The sequence below is a fragment of the Mirounga angustirostris genome, unplaced genomic scaffold, assembly GCF_029215605.1.
Source record: "Mirounga angustirostris isolate CCGP_5_RB_7025 unplaced genomic scaffold, mMirAng1.0.hap1 SCAF_3, whole genome shotgun sequence".
NCBI classification, from domain to species: Eukaryota; Metazoa; Chordata; class Mammalia; order Carnivora; family Phocidae; genus Mirounga; species Mirounga angustirostris.
The window spans coordinates 110,787,554-110,804,605 of record NW_026991711.1 but is presented as its reverse complement, the minus strand read 5'-3'; the positions used below and the strand labels follow the sequence as shown (position 1 = coordinate 110,804,605).

Below are 17,052 nucleotides of genomic sequence, written 5' to 3'. Positions count from 1 at the left end.
TGATGTGACAGTCACTCTTTAATGAAACCTTATTTTGTATACTGTTTGCATTGTAGATCAGGAATGAAGAGCTGAGTTTGCTTAGGCAATAGCTGATCTGTTTATACTTTTTATAATTCTTCCATCAAGAAATAATTACCCTTCAACCAACCTTACCTCTTTCGACTTCACATATGCAAACCACCTAAATAAAACATACTCAAACACCCAAACCACACATCAGTATACAGAAATAGTCAGGACCCAGAAAAGCATAAAATCGTGTATGTATAACCCTTGCCACTTCCTTGTACCAAGGCAGTCATTCATTCAGCAAGTACATATTGAACATCTACTGTGGGCCATAAACCTGTGAGCCAGTAGAGTTGATTTTGCTCATTTATTTGCTATAGGGAATAAAGAATAAGATTTGTTTTAACTCCAGTCCTATAAAATCAAAATGTTATTTCTGGCTTAACAAAGATAATATCATAGTAAGACTTTAGTATCTCTTGGTTTGTTGTCTATAATTCTCTGCTGGAATGCATCGACTATACATGGATTGGTTTTAAATGGCCTTCAGCAGATTGCTGCAGGACCATCTGGCCATTTGCTAGCTGTACTCCTAAGCTTACATTCAGTTCTAGAATAATCTGGCTTTTGACACCCTGAGAACTTGGTTTTGCCATGGCACATATTATTGAAATGTTAAATGTGTATAAATTAGGGCACATAGTGACATTCAGGTGATATATGTAATACTTTAACATAGCCATCCTAACAAGATGTAGACCCTCAATACAGGTAAATTATGGAATAAGTGCATTTTTAAGATGACAGAATTTATGTTTGTTTGTTTTATATGATAACTCCATTGAATACTTTCCCCAGGACATTTATTATTATTAACATTTATAGTTAAAAGTGTACACTTATACCCAATTTAGTATTAAAAGAGATATTTGCACATTTCTGTGTGTATGATCCACAAAAATACAAACTGTGAATGTATATAACTCTCTACTAAAAACATTTGCTCATATTCATGAACCCACTATCCAAGGAAAGGCTATTTCAGGGTGCAAAGTAAAAAAGTTTTCTGCTTTTTAGTAATGTTGAACCTCAAAATAATGTTCAGTATATCCTGAGGGATGACCATGGATCGTTGTGATCTTTAAACAAAACATTACTCTCTCTTTAAAAAGCTTGGAAGAGGAAGGGGTGCCTGGTGGCTCAGTTGGACTCTTGATTTCGGCTCAGGTCATGATCTCAGGGTTGTGAGGTCAAGCCCCACGTCGGACTCTTTGCTGGGCCTGGAGTCTGCTAAGATTCTTTCCCTCTCTCTTCCTCTGCCCCTCCCATGCCTCCAAAAAAAAAAAAAAAGTAGAAAGCTTGGAAGAGGGAAATTCAATCATATGTTAAAATGTCTGGTTTGCGGGGCGCCTGGGTGGCTCAGTCGTTAAGCGTCTGCCTTCGGCTCAGGTCATGGTCCCAGGGTCCTGGGATCGAGCCCCGCATCAGGCTCCCTGCTCCGCGGGAAGCCTGCTTCTCCCTCTCCCACTCCCGCTGCTTGTGTTCCCTCTCTCGCTGTATCTCTCTCTGTCAAATAAATAAAATCTTAAATAAATAAATAAATAAATAAATAAATAAATAAATAAATAAAATGTCTGGTTTTTTCTTATAACAGCAGAGATTTCTATTTGAGTGGGCACTCCATAAATACCGGCTGATTGCCTTATAGTTTAAGTCAATGTCTTAGAATTTAGAAAACTGGTGAGTTTTTAAGGAAGGATAAAACTTAGGTACAAACCTCTCTCTATTGCCTCACTTTGATGAATCTGTAACTATTTCCAGGCATAGTGAATCAATACCTACCTGTGTAATCCCCACTTCTCCTCAAAACCTTTTCTGATGTTTCCTGTCCAATATCTATTACAGTTTAGCAAGTCAGAAACTGGCTCTAACAATTTACTGTGGGATTAGGCCCTTAAGAACTTCAAATATTAAAACTTCTGGATAGAAAAGAACAAGTGAGTTTTTAAAACAATTAGTAACATAAGAATAAATTTGTAACATGAAAAATAAAAGATACTATAAAAAATTAATGCATATTTTAAAAGGACTAAGTAGAATTTTAATATATTCATTAAAATGAACTTGATGGAGGTGTTAAGTATTAGATGTGTGTGAAGGGAGAATTAGTGACCTAGAAGCTAGATCTTAAGAAATAAAAGAATAAGAATCCAACACATGTCTAATATGATTTCCAGAAGGCAAAAATTAGAGAAAGTGTTAGAGGCAATATTCAAAGAGATGTGGGCAAGAAATTTCCAGAGATTATTAAAATCATGAATTCTCAAGGTAATACATACATTTAGTTTTAAAAGTCAGAGAATACAAAAATCTATGATACAAAGCAAAATCCCTTTCCCCAGTCCTTCCCACCCCTAAGTTCTCCCACCTGCAGAGACTACCACTGACAAAATGTTTATTTTTTTCTTGTCTTGCTAGTTCTTGATTTTTAAAATAGATATCTATTTACTTCCTACCAGTAGAAATGATTTAGTTAGCTCTCTTACAATCTGAGTATGCATGTGCACATACATACACTTTCCCTCACCCTATCCTTCCAGTATGGCTGTAGCTCAACTTTTGGTTAATTAAATATTCTGTGTTTATAGCATTATTGCTATGTTAAAAAATGTTCCCTGATGAGCATCATTGTTTTCTGGGTTTGGTTTTCTTCCTTGAACAACTCTTCACTTTTTCCTGAAGCTAATTACTGCTTTGGCTTTATCTGCCTGGTGTCCGTCACTATCCCAAACTCATTCCCAAGCTCTGTCGCTGTTACTGAGTCATCATCTTGATATGGCCAGTCACATCAAGAAACCTATCATTTCCATGTTTTTCCTTGCATACCTCCATCCTGGAGGCCTCCATTCTCTAGTTCCTGTTCCTTCTAGTTGCTTTCTGGGCCCTTGTGTCAACTATTTCCTCAATCCCATGTCTCTCTGTTCTTTGTTTTCCTTTCTCATTTTAGTGTGGTGTATCTACCACAAGGGTTGTCCATGGGAGCTAAAATTTCTCAAGAACTTGCGTGTCTGAAAATGACTTTATCCTGTCTCACATTTGATTGACATTTGACTGAGTTTTGAACTCTCATTGAAAATCATTTTCCTCTTAAGTTTGAAGTAATGTTCTATTGGTTTCTACTTTCTGAACTTCCTGAACTTCCTGTTGAGAAGTTTGATTCCTGTCTATTTCTGATCGCTTGCATGTGACTCTCCCTGTGCGCTCTCCCAAAAGGCATTAGACTTTCTTTTTCACCCCTGGTATTCTGAAATTCCATAATTCTTGGATTGGATTTTTGTTCCTTTCTTATGCTGGTCACTCATTCCCTTTAGCACAAAGAATTTTCTTATGTTGTTTCTTTGATTTTCTCCCCCATGATTTTCCTCATCTTCACTTTCTTCAACTGCTATTCGTCAATATTGAAATTTAGATGGGCCTCATTTTGTTATTGCTTCTCTTACTTCATTCTTTTCATTTTTGGTTTTCTGCTTTCTGTAAAATTTTCTCAACTCTATCTTCCAATTCTTCTAATGATTCTTTTTCAGTTACAATATTTTTATTTGGAAGCACTCTTCTTTGTTCTTGAATGTCCTTTGTTATTGCATTCAATTTTTCTCACCATGAATGCAAAAATCTTATTTTATCACTGTGGATATTATAGGAAATTTTTTTTAAGTTTTCTTCTACTCTTCCTTCTGTCTTAGTTTCTTTCAAGTTCCTTTTCTGTACTTGGTTGCTTTGTCTTATTTCATTTGAAGAGTTTTCCTCAAATGTCTGATGGTCCCTGGCTCTCCATTCATATTTGAGAGTGAGACCCTGAAAGGGTCCTTTTTCATAGAATGAACAAACAGGAATTCACTTGTTTTGTTGTGGCATCCCCACATGTCATTGGCAACAAACAGGTCAGTCCAGTGAATTTCCAGAGAAAGGCTCCTCTTGTTGCCTGGATGGGGAATCTATTGCTGTCTGAGAGCCAAATGGTTTGGGAAGGGCGCTAGAGAAGCATCACCAATAAACGGACATTCTTTCACTTAATTTCCCTCACCCTGCCTTCAGCCTTACCTGGTCTGTGGGGTTCAGCCTTTCTGGTGAGGAAGCCTCCTTTCTGCTGTTGAGGTGAGGAGTGGGAGGTGGGGGGAGAGGGGAGACAGGAGGTAGATGCCTGGCTGCACTGGGCTCTGGGAAGTTATCAGAGGGGTTTGTGCTCACTTCATACAGAATTGCTACCAGTTCTGTTTTCAATTCTGCTCTGCATCTGCACCTCCAGAGGTACCTGGCATGTCTGATACCTGAGCCTTTGGAGTTTGTCTGGAACAAATGAGCTGCTGCTGCTTGGCTAACATCACATGCACAAGCAAAATCATCTGCAGGCATAGACATGTTCTGCCTCCTCCTCTGTGCTTAAACACCACTCATCCGTCTGCTTTCCATCTTCTGAAATTTAGTTGACATTTCTTTCCTATTGTCATCTTTCTCAGTTTTCCTCTTTGTCCTGGAACGTCTATGCCTGTTTTTAAAAAATTCCCATACCATTATTTTAGTGGAGATTCAAAAGGCAAGAGGAATTTAAAATTGGTATTTGCTCTGCTCTGCTATCCCCAATCCATTCTTCACACTGCAGCAGAGTGTTTATTCAGCCCCAATCTGCCTGTAAACTTCTCAAATGGCCACAAACAGCTTCCCTTAGATTATTAAGGACAGGAAAGCCTTCCCCTGGTTATACCTTGGACCTCATTTTTGTCCACCCCCCCTTCACTCATATTCACTCCCAATCGACATCCAGACCATATTTTTTGCTTTTTATGCCTGAACCATATTTTCTCCCCAGACCCTTTGCACATGCTATTACTCTTAGCACAGCCCATCTCTCACTACCACAACTGGCTAACTTCCAACCACCACCACAGCCTCGGCTGAAAGATCACCTTCTCTAGACAGCCTTTCTTGGTGCTAGGCCCATCTCCAGGACTGGGTTCTCATCATTCTAACACCTATTCTTCCCTGATCCGAGCACCTACCACATCACGTGGTCCGTGGGTGCAACTTGGCTATTTGCTCGGCATATACTAAGCACTCCAATTTTTGTTTAAAGGTGATTGAATGGTTTTTTTCTCTAAACCTTTTTCAGTCAGTATTTTCACTGAGTATTTAAGGCCTTTCTTTGCTGTCAGGACTTGGTTATAGTCTAGTAATAGCCCAGTGGTTTACCCATCTATTTCCAAACTTAGAAATAATGGAAAGTATAGAAAACCTGAAGTAAGTGGGAGTGTTTGTACACTCACTTTGTACACTTGAAGGCTTCATTTCACATGTAATATTAACAAACCTGTATCTTCTAATATTAGTTCAGGATAAAATCAGTTTCTGTGGCTTAACAGTTAGATGGCAATAGAATCAGAACTTGAAGTGAATCAATACTTAGTGCCCTAGCATTTAATGTGGTGGCGGAAAAGAAAAAAAAGGCAGGTTGTGCTAGAAGTTGGATTTGCTGGTAATTTTGATTTATTTGGGTTGTGAATGGGCAAATGAAAAAGAAAAAAAAAAAAAGACTGGATTTTTTGATGCCCATGTGTTCATGCTTCAGAGACCTGAAAACTGATGTTTTAAATTTCTTAGTTTTACTCTCTTGTTCTATGCAGCTTTAAGAAGGGAAAAAATGGAAACAGTTAGAAAAATGAAAAGAATAAAAGAAAAAACAAGGAAAAGTGAAAGGTAAGAGAAAAGTACCATAGGAAACAAATAATAGAAAGGGAGGAATATATTTGTTTGATTTATAACATTAGGCCTTTTTGTTATTAATGTGCCTGTAGGCATGAGTACGAATCTTTGATTAGTACACAAATGAAAATAAGGTAACATATTAAAATGCCTGCCTTAAATGAATGGCTAAAGTGAAACTGGTAAGAGTTGACAAGAAAAACATATTTTTTAAAAAAAGCATGAGACGGGCGCCTGGGTGGCTCAGTCGTTAAGCGTCTGCCTTCGGCTCAGGTCATGGTCCCAGGGTCCTGGGATCGAGTCCTGCATCGGGCTTCCCGCTCTGCGGGAAGCCTGCTTCTCCCTCTCCCACTCCCCCTGCTTGTGTTCCTGCTCTCGCTATGTCTCTCTCTGTTAAATAAATAAAATCTTTAAAAAAAAAAAAAAAAGCATGAGTCTTGGGGCACCTGGGTGGCTCAGTCGTTAAGTGTCTGCCTTTGGCTCAGGTCATGATCCCAGGGTCCTGGGATCAAGTCCCGCATCGGGCTCCCTGCTCAGCGGGAAGCCTGCTTCTCCCTTTTCCACTCCCTCTCCTTGTGTTCCCTCTCTTGCTGTCTCTCTCTCTGTTAAAAAATAAATAAAATCTTAAAAAAAAAAAAAAGCATGAGTCTGGTTCAGGAAATAGGTTTCACTATAAAATGGCAGTGGAGTAGAGTATCTCTTTTAGTAATCATGACAACATAATGATGATAATCTTCACCGTTATTATCAATAATAAAAAACAATAGTATTTACTGACCTCTTACTATGTGCCAAGCAACATGGAAAGCATCATTCTGCAAGGCGGCCCTAATATTACCCCATTTTACAGATGAAATGACCGATATTTAAAGAAAAAAAACATTTTCCCTGGTCCGCTAATAAGTGGTAGAGCCGTGAATCTGAAACCAGACAGTGTGCCTAGAGCCTTGCTGACCCAGTGTGCCCTTTTGCATGTGATTAAGGACTGTAAGATAATCAGTACATTTAATAGAATGTTTTGATCGTTATTCTTCTAGAGAAGTCTACGACTGGTGGTATTCTCATTGGTCAGATGAGAAAACCCAGGTTTAGAGAGATTGACTATTCACAACCAAACAAATCTTTAAGAAAAGTGTCTTTCCTAAAACTCCATTCTCTATTCTTTTTTCTTTTTTTTAAAAGATTTTTATTTATTTTTATTTGAGAAAGGGAGAGAGCGAGCGAGAGAGAACGAACGGGGTGAGGGGCAGAGGGAGAAGCAGACTCCTTGCTGAGCAGGGAGCCCGATGCAGGGCTCGATCCAGGGACATCGGGATCATGACCTGAGCCGAAGGCAGACACTCAACCAACTGAGCCACCCAGGCGCCCCTCTATTCTTTTTTCTTAATTCTTAATAAACAAGTACCATTTTGTGCTTCACAATAAAATTCACAGACATTTCCTCCTCTTCATCCTCCAAATTCTTTTATCAGTTTTGATAGCTCTCTCTTCTTCGACAGTATTCTCTTGTTGTCACTGCCTGTCAACATAAATATGGTGCCTCCTACTCTGTTGGTTTCCTGATACTCTGTTCAGGAAATTTCACACGTTACAGTGTTGACCCTCTCTCCTTTTTCCACAGCAGTATCCATTTGTATTGGTCATCTCAGGCTGCCAAAAAAAAAAAAAAAAAGTTCCTTGGAGTGGGTGGTTTAAACAACAGATATGTATTTTCTCACAGTTCTGGTAGTTGGACGCCTGAGAACAGGGTGCCGGTATGGTTGGTTTTGAGTAGGGCTCTCTTCCTGGCTTGCAGATAGCTGCCTTGTGGCTACATGTCCTCATATGTGGTGGTGGAAAGGAGGAGGGGAAGGAGAGAGACAGAGAGAGATCTCTTCTGCTTCTTAGAAGGCAGCAGTCCTATCGGATTAGGGCCCATTATGACCTCGTCTAAACCTTGTTACCTCCTAAAGATCCTGTCTCCAGACATAGTCACATTAGGGGTTAGGGTTTCAACCTATGAATTTTGAGGGAACACCATCCGGTCCATAGCACCAGTAAAATGATGTCATGCTCTAAGGGAGAGTTTCCAATTAGAAACACTGCCATAGAGGAATTCTTATATTTATTTGGAAAGAAGAAAGCAATCCTTTCTTTACTATCAACACCTTTTCCCATCCTGCTTTCAACTTCCAAATAATGGCTTCTCAAAAAAAAATCATGGAATAGAACATGTGATTAGAGATCATTTTTAGAGTTTCCTTTGATGCTTTACTGATGCTATAGAAGACCTGGGATTCCCAGAGTAGTGAGAACATTTACTCGCCAACAAGGTAAATCCTAGCAAAGGAGCTTGCTGAGTCTAGGTACATGTGAAACAGCTGCTTCCTCCTACTTGAAAGAGATTACTTCAGATCCACAGTTTTCATTTTTATATACTATCATTAAGTTAACTAAGGTGGAAGGATAGAAGATTTTACAGTTTTGCCTCTGAGTTATTAACGAAACAAATGATGAGCAAGTTATTAAGATCGAATTGAAAAATTAGGTCATTTTAGCAATAGAATCAGTAAACAATTTAGTTTAACAGTGATGTGGATAATTTACAACTTCAGGGGCTAAGAGACCAAAATAAGTTGGCATAAAATGTTACTACATGTGCGCTAAAGGCTTTGTCACTACAGATACGATATGGGAGGAGCTTCAATGTTAAATGACTATTTGTGGATTGATTACAGTTTCTCATTCACTGACTAACTAGGAAATTTGATGTTATCCAAGATGGCCTTAGGGCTAACTCCTTAAGTCCGGGTGTCAACCTGACTGAGCAAAGGCATGGGAAGTTTACTTAGATTTACTCAGCTCCTCCACAGGGCACAGTTCTCTTTTATCCTCTCAAGAAATTTGCAGTAACAGACACTATCCCATTTTATAGATTAGGAAACTGAGGTTCAGAGAAATTAAATGATTTGAATAAATTCACAAATACAGGAAGTGCCTGTGTACTGATACAGCCTGGATTAACCTCTATTCAACATGTCCATTGCTTGAGTGGAGTTCCTTAAGGTGCTTCACAGAGATTTCTCTCCACCTGTCCTCCCAAAATCATCTTTTGCACAGGCTCACTGTGGTATTTGAAATGATCCCATTTATGACAAGTTCCCTTGAGTTAAGGTACTGCCCCTTTTGAAGGGTGCAACACATTAAGCATGGAAGGTGAGACATTGCGGGAATTTAAGGTTAGTTTCCAATAAGACCAACAATGGAGAGCAGGGCATGGTTCAGGGCAGGACCCAAAGTGGGGCTTAGTTTCAACATATAGGCTACAAGGAGACACATGGTAGGTGTGGGGGACAGCAGGGGGACCCGGGCAATCAGAAAGTAGTATAAACATCTTAGGGAATTAACCACCAGTGGATGGTTAATACTTGAAACAGATGTTGGAGAATAAAGATTCCCTGTTTGCAGTTTAGCCTACAGCTCTGCCTAACGGTGTTGCATTGCTATAGTAAACCTTGTGTAAACTAGAGGGTTTTATTGTTCTGAGAGAACTCTTATTTTGGGAGGAGTGGAGCTCCTGAGAAGTAAGCATGCATATGCTCTCAAGACTGGCTCTGGATTTGATGAACATTTGTTCTGTCAACATGCAAGGTAGCTTTTCGTCTCATACATTTGTAAGGACATTAAATTTTCGGTGAGAGGAGTATATTTATTCTAAAGGAATGTTATAAAATTGCACAAGACAAACTGCCCTTGCTAGTAGGCAGTTAAATTAGCAATGTATACAACCCAAAACACTCTGAAATCAAGAGAGAATGGGGGCGCCTGGGTGGCTCAGTTGGTTAAGCGACTGCCTTCGGCTCAGGTCATGATGCTGGAGTCCCGGTTCAAGTCCCACATCAGGCTCCCTGCTCAGCAGGGGGTCTGCTTCTCCCTCTGCCCTCTTCCCTCTCGTGCTCTCTGTCTCTCATTCTCTCTCTCAAATAAATAAACAAAATCTTAAAAAAAAAAAGAGAGAGAGAATGGAGACTTGAGGCATAATTGTTTAAGTTAAATAATACTGTGGCGCCTGGGTGGCCCAGTCGGTTAAGCATCTGCCTTCGGCTCAGGTCATGATCCCAGGGTCCTGGGATCGAGCCCCGCAAAGGGCTCCCTGCTCAGTGGGGAGCCTGCTTCTCCCTCTTCCTCTGCCTGCCACTCCCCCTGCTCGTGCACTCTCTTTCTCTCTCTGACAAATAAATAAAGTCTTTAAAAAAATAAGTTAAAAAAATATAAGTTAAATAATACTAACCACATAAACCATATTGTCAGAAGAGGTCATATAAACAAATGGTATAAGTAAGGTATGTAGGAAGTGTTAGATTTTCAGAAAAGTGGTGGTGGGAAAGGAAAAGAAAAAGGAATAGACTCATGAGCACAGGACCATCTTTTCCTAGGATAGCCATACGTCCCAACCATTGAAGGGACAGCCTTTAGAAAATGGTGGCCCTCAAGCAAGGGAGGAAGCTGCAGCTTGTCTTTTGGGTGGCCTTTAGGGGAAAGTGCTGTCGTCCCTAAGGGTGTCCTCTCTGGGGCCAGGCGGAGCTAAGGAGGCCAGTCTGATAACCACAAATTTGCTTTCAGTCTCAGCGTGCATTTCTCAGGCTAGTAAGTAGGGTTTGCTTGTTCACTTTGACTGCAGCTCGTGTCTCTAGATTCTGTTTTTCTATCTTGTCACAAAACAGATTCTTCATAGTTGCAGTGAGTACCCTTGCCCCGTGCCCTTCGCTGTCAATACTGCATGTCGGCTTTGTGAGTTTATACCACAGGAGATGAAATTTGGTTCAGGCACCAAACACTGAACATCTGAACAACATGGCCTAAGCAGCCACAGTGGTGTTGGATAGTTGTTCCCCCAAAGCATTTGTGCTATGTGTGTGAGGATTATGATGGACTCATCTGTGATTTGAATTGGTTCATATTTTGTTCTGCCAGGAGTTTCTTATTGAAACAGCCTCCATAGACATGTGCCATCTATTTTATGAGTATTAGCCCTTAGCCATCTCCAGGAAGGAAGAGCAGCCATCCTACAACCAACCAACCAAGCCTAAGTCTGTCTTTCTGTTTAATGTTGTGGTCTCCCAACATCTAGTTTTAATTATGATGGATTTCCTTGCTTGTGATTCCTTTATTTAGTGAAGACAGTGTGGCAAGAGATACAGGGGGGGGGGTGTGTACACATGAGAATGCTAGATCAAGATTTTTACTTTTATAGTTTATAGTTTTATATAAATCTGCTTACCATATAAGTGATATATTGGTCACATGTGGGCTAGCATGATTTTTTAATTATCTTTGATATTTGCTTATGTGGCTAAATTCTAAAAATGTTAATTTTGTAATTAATTTCCAGCACGTTCTTTGGAAACAGTGAACAGTTTTTGTTATAAATCACCCAAGAACTTAGATCACTACACTGCCTGGATATGTCTTCCCAGTTGGTTTTGGAAAAGTTATTTATCTTTGATTCCTATTTCCTTTCTCTTCAGTTCTCAATATGGTTTGTATCCAAGAATCCACAGAAATGGCTGTGATAAAATCAAATGATATTTTTTTTCTGCTGTCATCCATATTAGCCTGGAACCGTATCTCCTGTCACTTTTTTTCACAGATTTTCCTCATTTCTTTCAGACTTCCTTTTGTCTACTGATATGTGGCCTTCGTGCATGGCCTTTGGTTTGAGTTTCTTCATTTTCTTGTGTGAATGCATTTCCCCGCTCCTTCTGCCATGTCTACCATATAAAATATGCCACCCCCTAGCTTGCCTTTCAGACTCTAGCTATGCATCTCCTAGGGTCTCCAGTAGTGTTTCCCCAAATATCCTTTGTTGAATATTAATTCTCAAGGTGCATCCTTGGGGGTGGAGGAGTCCTTGTTTCATTAGTGTTAAGTTTGAGAAACGATAAACGTAATATTCCTATTACATAATAGGTGCTCAATAAATATTTTTTTAATTAACAAAAGAACGAATGAGTGGACATATTTCTAGTATACACTAGCATGTACTTTGGTAAGTTCTTTAGCGAAGAAATATCTCACTCTGTTTAATCCAGCATTTACCCAACATATTTTCTCACAAAACCTTCTCTAGTGTTGCACAAAACACACCTTGTTAAAACCTCAGCCTAAGCCATACAATGCTGTGGCCATACCACTCTCCCTCCCTCAAACCCCAGCTATGTGGAGAGGGGCTGAGCTTCATCAGCTCCCTCTTCTTGCCTGCCCCACACGCAGGCCACTTTCCTTATTTCAGTTGCTAACATGCACCTCCTTCTGCCTTGGCTCAAATCTGGAATCATCTTTGACCAGTTATGCTGTCTTTCTCTTCCATCATCTGCTAATTTGCATCATTTTTCATGTTCTGTCTTACAAATCTGTTTTGAGAAGCAAGACCATTGATAATCTCTGTCTCGTGGACTCTTATCTATGGGTATTTATGAGATTCTATAGGTTGAACTCACTATATTAAGTACTTTTTATTGAAATCTCTCAAAAAAAATTTGTACGCAGTGTAACATACATTTCAGCCATGCTATTCTCTTCACCAATACATCAATCAATATTAATGTCCTAAGTTTATTTGACTCACTTTATTTTATCGCCTTCCTTTTGACTACCTCTATTAGTCAACTAAACATACTCTAGCCTCTCAACTTTAGCAGAAATAAGCTAAGGTACCTAGAGCATTTCCTGCACTTGCATTCAATCTTAACATCATTTAAAGCTACTCTGAAATCTAGTCTTTCCAGATTGATCTGAATAAGGCCATTTCTATAGGTCCAGCTCTAGGTGTAGGTGTTTGGATGTGGGGGTGGCAAGAAGCAAGCAAATTTAGGTCTAGAAAGTACATACACCAGCTGTGTCTTTGAACATTAGCCGACATAGTACTGGGATTTTGTGGCAGGGCCTCTGGAACCATGTTGGAGGACAGACGTGGTGAGGAAAGAAGGACCTTTGTGAGGAGAGGAAGTGCAAGAGAGGCTCTACTTCTGTTTCTCAGCTTGGCGATTGGTTGGGGAAAAAGTAGGGGGAGGGCCCCATGGCTAATAACAGATTGCAAATGATTACAGTAATCAGAATATTTTTAAAAGTAAAAACAGGTTCTGATAGAGCTGAGAGACTCAGAGGGAAAGAGGTTCTGTGAGTTAGGTGGACAGTAGCATTGCTTTAAGAAAAATTGGGGGGTTATTAAAAGGCAAATCTGGCTTAAGCTCTACAAGGCAGCTCACTGGTTTTCTTCTGACTCTTTTCTTTCTTTCACTCCTTATCTCAGGACCTTTTCTCTTCTCATTAACACCTCCACCAGAGTTGGAGCTCAGGAAGAGAAAGGCAGTGTTCAGACATGTGCCTATTTGCATACTCACTCTCTTGAGCTAATGCCAGGACGGCACATTCTGTCCAGTTCTATAGAAAAGCCAGTTTCACCCCATCAGTTAAGGTATTATTTTCTTTTTTAGCATGGAACCATTTATTGCCAAGCTTCTCTTAACTGTACATTACAAATAGCTTCTGATTAAGAATGTTCTGGATGGGTTAATTAGTGTGGTGACTATTATTAAGCAAACTGCTTGTTAGTATTATGCCTATTTGATCTTGGTATTGATGTGAAGTAATTGACCATAGAGCTACATTTAGAAAAGCTGGAATAAAGTTTTTTGATTTCTATTATGGCAATAAATTGTTTATATTAAACATGTCTATGAAAATATGAGTTTCATGGCACAGAGAATCAGAATAGACTCTGTGTGGGATGGTAGATGAGGATTGTTTTGTTTTGTTTTGTTTTGTTTTTTAGAAATATTAATGCATTTGTCCAGCTTGCTTCACAACCAGCTCTGCTAGAACAAAGTAGTAAAAAACTATTTCAGCTTACTACTGCAGAGTATATAAAGAGTAAAGTGATTTTAATTTAACCCCACCTAAAGGACATATTTCCTTTGTGATTTAGCTAACTGCCTGAATACTTATCTAGGTAACAATCACTATATATTAACAGATTATTAAAGAAAAATATGGGAAGATATTCTAAGCAAGGAAAGCATAGCATGTAACCACCTTCTTTCAAATACCGGATTATTATCTATATTATTTATTGGTATTTTGTCCAGTCCTATTAAGTTTCCCTCACTATAGCATTTCCATAGGGAATTTATTCCATGAGCTAATAAATTATACCATCAGGGAGTTTTTCTTGAAATTCAGCTTAAATTTTCCCATTCTTAATTTCATCTCATTACTTGTAGTTATACCCCCTTGTACCCGGCTAAATAATTATTCTCTTTCCTTGGAGACTCCTATTATGTCCCCCTCTACTTGTCACTTAGCCAGGCTATTCATACTTAGCTCCTTTAATCTGTCCTCATAAATCAGTTCTTCCATTGCCTTGGTCATTATTATTGCTCTTCTAAGAACTCTCTGATTTTCAGACATATACAGTTACAGGTGCCCCGGATGAAACCAGCATTTGCACGGCCCTCTGTCCCCACAGACTTGGTGTCTTCCTTCTCTTTCCAACACACTCCATGACAAAGTGGCATCAGTTTGCTGGTCAGCTCAGCACGCGCTTCTCTGGTCAACCTCCAGACAATCTCAGCAGTGTTTTCCATGTGTCCTACTTGCATTCAGGACTTTTTTTTTTCAATTTCATAACATTAGTAAGCTGAGTTTTTGTTTACTGTCTACCTATGTTCTGCCTCTTTCCATGTCCCCACTGACCACCACCGATTAAGTCAGCCATCCACAACCTGTGTTAACAGGGATCCTGTTCATCCTTGCCAACATTTAGAAGCAGCTAGCACCTTGCCCACAGCGAAATGCCCTGTCACTTACCAATTCCTATTGTTTACAACCCTTTAGCCAGTCTCCCATCCCTTTTAATTTGCAATTTTGCTCACATGTTAGCCAATATAAATGGATTTTAAGAGTAAGATGGGTCATGATACTGTTTTCTAAGATAAAGTTATGTTGTTTCAATGCCCGCTGATTTTTTTTTAATTGTCAATCCTTCCTGCACTAAATTTGTAATTTTTGTTAAAATCCTTTTTAAGCTTGCCTAGCATCCTTTATCCAGCATAAACAAATAGGTTTCTTCACTTGCTTTATTGTTGTTTTCCAGATATGTACAGATGTTCCTTCTCTTACTATTTGTTTCACTTATTTAAAATTTAAGATATTGTTGGGATGCCTGGCTGGCTCAGTCAATGGAGCATGCGACTCTTGATCTTGGGGTTGTGAGTTTGAGCCCCACTTTAGGTGTAGAGATTACTTAAAAATAAAATCTTTAAAAAAAAGTTACGATATTGTCATGTTTTGTTGGCTTTTTTTGTTTTGGTTTTTGGTTTTTTTTTTTACTTTTGTGGTGATCAATGGGAACTTTTTCATTGTTTTTTTTTTTTTTTTTTTTTTTTTTAGTTCCTTAGAATCTCCTCAGTGTTTTGAATTTGTTTCAGGAAGAAAGTTGGTTAGTTCGCATGATAATTTAGACCAGTGAGATATGAAACTATAATCTGCATATGCCCAAGTTTCTTTATTTTTAAAATCAAGAATTAATGTATTATTGTATTAGGGTATACGAAAGTAGTTAGTACCATTTTTGTGTTTTATCTATCTCTATACAATCATGTATTTATTACTTGGGAGGGTGCTTATATAGAAGGTGATTTCTCTCAAAGGGCTTTATGAGACAAGCACAGAGGCCCCCCAAACAAGCTTTATGATTCTGTAACGTACACAGCACACTTCAGCCAAGGACTTTGTTTCCAGCTCACAGCAGAACCCGCCGTATCCCTTAGTGTTGCCCATCAGTCCTTGCCTTCAGACCTAGTGAACGTCCTCGGCCCCTCTCCCCTGTTCTGGTCCCTCAGAACACTTCTTATACTTACCTTCACCTCTGCTCACCTCGCGTGAAATAAATGGCCTCATCTAATGCTTTGGTGACACACCGTAGATTGCACATCTGCCACCTGAAACTGTTTTTTTCCAGCTTCACTTGTCTGTTCTTCCTTCAGCTTCGTAAGAAAGCTTGGTCTGTTCTCTTTTATAAGGCCTACTTGCTTTCCCCCATTCCAAAAATCCTACATGCTATGCTATCCTCCTGCTTCTGACTTGTAAGACTTTTCTGTTTCTTCAGGAGCCAGCTCCCTTCCCTAGCAAGTGTCCCCAAGTAAACACCCAAGTGAATACCCCTATATACGCGTGCCCCATTAAGGAAAACAGACCTTGCTTCGCCATTCTCCTCTCAATCTCTCTTTCTCTGCCTCTCCCACTTTGATGGGCGCACTGTAACCCTCAGGCTGATTTCAGCCTGCACTCTCCACAGGATCTACCCTTTGAATAGCAAGTGATCCAAATGCTCATCTTATCTGGTGCTCTGGTACCTCTACAATGCTCAGCACCCCCTTTTTTATGCATTTTTAAGGTTTCTTGATTCCTTTCTTAGACGTTCTTTTGAGGCTCTTAACTCACTTCAATAGGGTGATACTACTCTCTCAGATCCTCTTTTTACTTTTCCAGATGTTCCTTATTGCTCTCCTTCCATGGTTCTTCTTCCTTACCTACATCTTAAATGCATATAGTCTCCATTTCTTCACTTACTCAACAATCCAGGGAAGGGGTGAAGTCTCAAGATGGGCCTCAGGGACTCTGAGAAAGCACTTGTTGTCTGGCCTCAGTCTACCTCTCTAGACCTCACATTTTGGGACCTGGCCCCAGCCTCTTTGGATTGCTTGCTATTCGCTGAAGAGTTTATGTTCTTTCCCAGCCTTTTCCTTGGATCACAACATTCTCTCAGTCTAGAACTTCCCCTTCTCTGCCTTTAAAGTCCCTCAACTAAAACCATCTTTAAGCCTTTACTGATCCCCAAGTCACAATTAATGTCTAGTACTGTTTTAAAAGTTGGAATGTTCATTCTTTTTGCATTCCACCACAGGTTAGTTGGTTGTTCATGTCTGTTCTAAGCACTACTGGTTTGCTCCCCAGGAGATGGTGAGCTTCTTGATTTCATTTTATTTAGATGCTTCTAGCAATAAGTAACAGATACCAAACTCTGTATGGCAAAGCATTGTGGGAAGACAGGGAAGAAATGACATTGAAAAAATATCTTTCAAGAAATATTCTCAAGGTCGATTTAATAAAAATGTGTGTACAGGTGCCCAGGTATACAGAACAGTCATGTGAGCAGAAATGGCCAGTGTTAATCAAGGAAGTTTCAAGCATTTTTGTTGGGAAATGATTAAGTGTGGCTTGGAAATATGCATTGGGCCATGC

The 17,052-nt window shown here is 39.5% G+C and overlaps 1 protein-coding gene across 14 annotated transcripts in view; it reads left to right on the top strand.

The window, feature by feature from the left end:
* Positions 1-17,052, top strand: part of GTDC1 (glycosyltransferase like domain containing 1) — a 407,743-nt gene that overhangs the window by 310,750 nt on the left and 79,941 nt on the right. The window lies entirely within an intron of this gene.